Genomic DNA, 6,000 nt, shown 5'->3' with positions numbered 1-6,000 from the left:
TTCAATACTTCAACGGGCACAGTTAAGACATTAAATATACATACTGTATACAGTACAGTTTTCATACGGTAATATGTTTATGTTACGCGATTAAAAAATAAATAAATAAAAATGAGAAGTCCAGCACTAGCTGGATTCAAACACACAACCTGCCAGTTGGTAGTCACGCACCTAGACCAGTAGGCTACAAGACAGCTCACATGGACAGGCAGGCGAAACAGCCCTACAAAGCCCTGCCGCAGTACACGGATATAATCATACCGTTATTAAATTCTTGAGATACGCGATTCCATATTATATTCCCTTTTAATCAAATTCTAAAAGTATGCTTGTTGAGCTTACAATGTTTAGGGAGAAATGGAATACTGGTGTGTATTTTTTTCTTTAAAGTGCCGATTCCTGGAACACCCCTCTGAAGTGGTTCCATAAGAAAAGAAAGCGTTGATAAATACAAGTGTCTTTTAGTACACTCTTTGCTGTGCTCTTGAGGATCATTGTGATATTTTAAGCTCTAGTTGAATGATAGGTGTCGCATTTTAAATCATTTTTGTAGTTAGAAATTATGAAACGCCCTGTTAAAAGCAAGGAAGTTTTTATGACCGTTGAAGTAAAACAAAATGCCTGACAAAGTATGGCTTGGACAGATTCCAAGTGCTTGTACAAATGTGCTAAAGAAATTATACTTTGAGTATACAGCTTGTCCAAAGTCATCCATTATTAATACTATTAGTAATATCTTCAGTAAAGGCTTTGATGCATAAATATTTCTGATAAAGGTAGGTTGTGTACTTTTGTCCAACTGAGCAATCTTGCTTTCATAAAATATACCAACATTTTAATGACTGATGATTAACATGCTGTAATACACAGTTCAAAATTAAAGGCTCAAATGCTGTACATGAGAGGTTAAGCTCCCCCTGGCAGTTTTACAAGGCGACGCCGGATAGTTAGTCACGTGACACACGTGAACCGCATGATACCCCGGTGGGCGTGTCGCGGTATGCCGCGAAATACCTCACCCATTTTGAATGGCTGCATCTGTACACCGATACCTAGTGTTCTCGGTGCACTCCCAGTGTTCAGAGGATACCCAGTGTTCCCAGTGCACACCAAGTGTTCAGAGGATACCCAATGTTCCCAGTGCACACCCAGTGTTCAGAGGATACCCAGTGTTCCCAGTGCACGCCCAGTGTTCAGAGGATACCCAGTGTTCCCAGTGCACGCCCAGTGTTCAGAGGATACCCAGTGTTCCCAGTGCACGCCTAGTGTTCAGAGGATACCCAGTGTTCCCAGTGCACACCCAGTGTTCAGAGGATACCCAGTGTTCCCAGTGCACGCCTAGTGTTCAGAGGATACCCAGTGTTCCCAGTGCACGCCCAGTGTTCAGAGGATACCCAGTGTTCCCAGTGCACGCCCAGTGTTCAGAGGATACCCAGTGTTCCCAGTGCACACCCAGTGTTCAGAGGATACCCAGTGTTCCCAGTGCACACCCAGTGTTCAGAGGATACCCAGTGTTCCCAGTGCACGCCTAGTGTTCAGAGGATACCCAGTGTTCCCAGTGCACGCCCAGTGTTCAGAGGATACCCAGTGTTCCCAGTGCACGCCCAGTGTTCAGAGGATACCCAGTGTTCCCAGTGTTTGAGTTCTGCTTCTCCGGTGTTTCCTCTAAAGCAGCTTTCCTCCCCCGGAAATGCAGTCGGCCTTTCTTACCCAGAGGGGAAAGCATTCCTTCTCTGATCTAGGGTGTTTTTTTTTGTCTGTCTTCTATATCTGTTACCTTGTTTAACAATCGCTAGCTACCGTCATTAGCCATTTTTAATAAAGGTCGTACTTTCGGGTCATTGCAGTTTGCACAGGCCCTGCTTCCTGTCGAAGAGGACATCTTGAACAAGAGTTTAACCTGCCCAGTGTAGACTTCAGAAACCCTTAATAGGTCTCCACCAACCTGTCCTGCGTTTTTCTGAAGGAAATACAAATGAAATGTAATATGAGCGTTATGTAACACAAGCATGATGTAGTATTGTGAGGATCACTTAGGGATAATTGTGTCTGGGCTCTGCCCACGACATCAGGGCACAACAAAGGCATCCCTTCTGTCCCCTTTAACCAATGTGCAAATAACTTATCTTTTATTCCTCATTTATGTAGAGGCTGGAGATCCTTAATGAAGTTATATACTTTCTCACCTGAACAATCAGTGCAACATGCATCACGATCTGAAAGAGAAACAGAGTTTGATGACGCCCTGCACAGCCATCCTGGCTACCTCAGCCCCTGCTGTCCCCTTTAAACAGCATATAATTTATTTTTAATTTATATAGAGGTCGGAAACCCTTAATGAAGTTATATACTTTCTCACCTGAACAATTAGCGCTGCTTTTATTAAAGTCTGAAAGAGAAACAGAGTTTGATTAGGTACAGAAAAGCCATCCTGGCCCAGTGTTCCCTAGTGCCTAGTGTTCAGTGGATACCCAGTGTTCCCAGTGCACGCCCAGTGTTCAGAGGATACCCAGTGTTCCCAGTGCACACCCTTGAAGTGGTGTTCCAGCCATACTCACTGTGACTTGTGGGAGCAGGAGTGGTGGTGCTGGATGTTCTTAAGTCTGGGAATGAATGAAAGACGTTAGTTCAGCACCAGCTCCAGACACCAGGTGGAGAGCTGACTTTGGTGTTGCAGGGAGAGCTTTTAAAAAATCGTTTGACAGCCCAGACTGATTAATTGATCGGTTCAGTTAATCCGGTGTTCAGAGGGTGCCCAGAGCACTCCCGGTGTTCACAGGATGCCCAGAGCACTCCCAGTGTTCAAAGGATGCCCAGCGCACTCCTAGTGTTCACAGTGTACACCCAGTGTTCAGAGGATATCCAGTGTTCCCAGTGTTCAGAGGATACTCAGTGTTCCCAGCGCACCCCCACTGTTCAGAGGATATGCAGTGTTCCCAGTGCACGCCCAGTGTTCAGAGGATACGCAGTGTTCCCAGTGCACCCCCAGTGTTCAGAGGATACCCAGTGTTCCCAGTGCATGCCCAGTGTTCAGAGGATACCCAGTGTTCCCAGTGCACGCCCAGTGTTCAGAGGATACTCAGTGTTCTCAGTGCATGCCCAGTGTTCAGAGGATACCCAGTGTTCCCAGTGCACACCCTTGAAGTGGTGTTCCAGCCATACTCAATGTGACTTGTGGGAGCAGGAGTGGTGGTGCTGGATGTTGTTTAGTCTGGGAATGAATGAAAGACGTTAGTTCAGCACCAACTCCAGAAACCAGTGGGAGAGCTGACTTTGGTTTTGCAGGGAGAGCTTTTAAAAAATCATTTGACAGCCCAGACTGATTAATTGATCATTGACATTTTGACTGATCTAATTGCTTGCTGGGTTGTCAGAGGGTTGGCTGATCTGACAGATCGATTCACTGATTTATCCCAGGCAGTTTCTGGTCCAGTCAGTCCGGGGGTCTGTGACTCTGATCCAGTCAGTCCGGGGGTCTGTGACTCTGGTCCAGTCAGTCCAGGGGTCTGTGTCCCCGGTCCAGTCAGTCCAGGGGTCTGTGTCCCCGTTCCAGTAAGTCCAGGGGTCTGTGTCCCCGGTCCAGTTCTGGACACTCCACTCAGAGCTCTTCCCAGGTCAGGGGGATCCCCTCCAGCCCCCCCAGTGTGCAGCCCCCACCTGGATGATGCTCCAGTCCGCTCAGCACACAGCAGCTCTCAGTGGGGAGGAGAGCAGAGGGATGGAGCCAGTTCAGAGAGGGGGGGGTGATTAGGAGGCCATGATGGGTCAAGACCAGGGGGGGAATCAGGCCAGGACACTGGGGTAACACCCCTACTGTCCTCCAGAAACACCCCGGGATTGTTAATGACCACAGAGAGTCAGGACCTCGGTTTGACGTCTCATCCGAAGGACAGCGCCTGTTTACAGTCCAGTGTCCCCGTCACTATACTGGGGCATCAGGACCCACACAGACCGCAGGGTGAGCGCCCCCTGCTGGCCCTACTAACACCTCTCCCAGCAGCAACCTCAGTTTTTCCCAGGAGTCTCCCCTCCAGGTACTGACCAGGCTCCCACCTGCTGGGCTCCAGTGGGGAGGGGGCTGCCAGCTGGGAGCTGCAGGATGAGATGGCTGCTGGGCAAACGAGGACTAAAGAGTTTCCTAGGACACCCTGGACTTCGTGGTCGACTTCCTGCTCTTCAGACGGAGGTGGCTTGAAATCTGTCCCGTTTCAAGGAGTATTGGACACGATAACCCCCTGCTATATCCCCCCCAACTGGTGGCACGCCGACGACGAGGGCTCTCGGCCTCAATCCGTCAACCACAAACTCTCCGGGATGAAAGAGAAGGACAGACTCTGTTCGTTAGTTTCGGGGGGGAGGGAAAAAAACAAAAGCTAAACAGATTTTTTTTTAATTTTTTTATTGATGCTTAACAAAAGAACAAAAATTACAATACAGATTAATGTCAAGGGTTTATTTAGTGACCCCCCCCCCCCCCCATCTTACAATCATCACAGGACCTTAAAATAATACTTAATAATACAAGGTCATGCAGACGATCTGAGGACTCAGGTGGAGATAATGTGAAAGTTTTCCACAGTCCAGTCTGGGGTCCCTTAGCTTCAGTCCAGACTGGGGTCTGGGGTCCCTCAGCTTCAGTCCAGACTGGGGTCCCTCAGCTTCAGTCCAGTCCAGTTTGGGGCCCCGCAGCTTCAGTCCAGCACAGACTGGGGTCCTCAGCTTCGGTCCAGCACAGACTGGGGTCCCTCAGCTTCGGTCCAGTCCAGTCTGGGGCCCCTCAGCTTCAGTCCAGCACAGACTGGGGTCCCTCAGCTTCGGTCCAGCACAGACTGGGGTCCCTCAGCTTTGGTCCAGTCCAGTCTGGGGCCCCTCAGCTCCGGTCCAGTCCAGTCTGGGGTCCCTCAGCTACAGTCCAGTCCAGTCTGGTGTCCCTCAGCTTCAGTCCAGCACAGACTGGGGTCCCTCAGCTTCGGTCCAGCACAGTCTGGGGTCCCTCAGCTTCAGTCCAGACTGGGGTCCCTCAGCTTCGGTCCAGCACAGTCTGGTGTCCCTCAGCTCCAGTCCATTCCAGTCTGGTGTCCCTCAGCTCCGGTCCAGTGCAGTCTGGGGTCTCTCAGCTTCGGTCCAGCACAGTCTGGTGTCCCTCAGCTCCAGTCCAGTCCAGTCTGGTGTCCCTTGGCTCCAGTCCAGTCCAGTCTGGTGTCCCTCAGCTCCAGTCCAGTCCAGTCCAGTCCTTGGTGGGGAAGGCGACTCCGATCTTAGCTGGCACAGAACCAGGAAAGGAACCTAGAAAGAATATTGTTATTGCAGGTGTGAGGGACACAGACACAGACGTCACCATGACATCAAACAGCAAGAGGAGACTTGCTTGACTCTTCCTTGAATCACAGACACGACCGGGCGGCGCCCCCCTGTCTGCTCACCTGCACCTCCTCTTCTTCTTCTTGTCTTTCCCGGCAGCCTGCTCCTCCTCTCCCTCGCTCTTCCTCTCCTGACCTACAGTCTCCACCGCCTCCATCAGCTCGTCCTGATCATCGCTCTCCACCGACACGCAGCTCAGGGAGTTTAAAAAGACGCACCAGCGCTTCTGAAGCAGAGACAGGAGAGTCACGTTAAGAGTCGGACTGGACACTCCAGTACATGAACACTGCACTGAGAGAGAGAGAGGGGTTCATACAGACACACAACTGGAAACTCCAGTACATGAACACTGCACTGAGAGAGAGAGGGGTTCATACAGACACACTGACTGAACACTCCAGTACATGAACACTGCACTGAGAGAGAGGGGTTCATACAGACACACTGACTGGACACTGACTGGACACTGGACAAGAGTAAAGAGAGGATCAGAGCATTACCCACCTTCTAATTCTTCTGTCTCACAGGAGGTGCTGATTGGACCTCCTCCAGCTGGAGTCCGAGGAGGGAGAGAGGGGGCAGGAGAGGGACAGCACAGGGAGAGGAAGAGAGAGACAGGTGAGTCAAGTGTCCCAAGAG

Source organism: Lepisosteus oculatus, chromosome 14 (genome assembly GCF_040954835.1).
Source record: "Lepisosteus oculatus isolate fLepOcu1 chromosome 14, fLepOcu1.hap2, whole genome shotgun sequence".
NCBI classification, from domain to species: domain Eukaryota; kingdom Metazoa; phylum Chordata; class Actinopteri; order Semionotiformes; family Lepisosteidae; genus Lepisosteus; species Lepisosteus oculatus.
Note: the sequence above shows the minus strand (reverse complement) of the source record.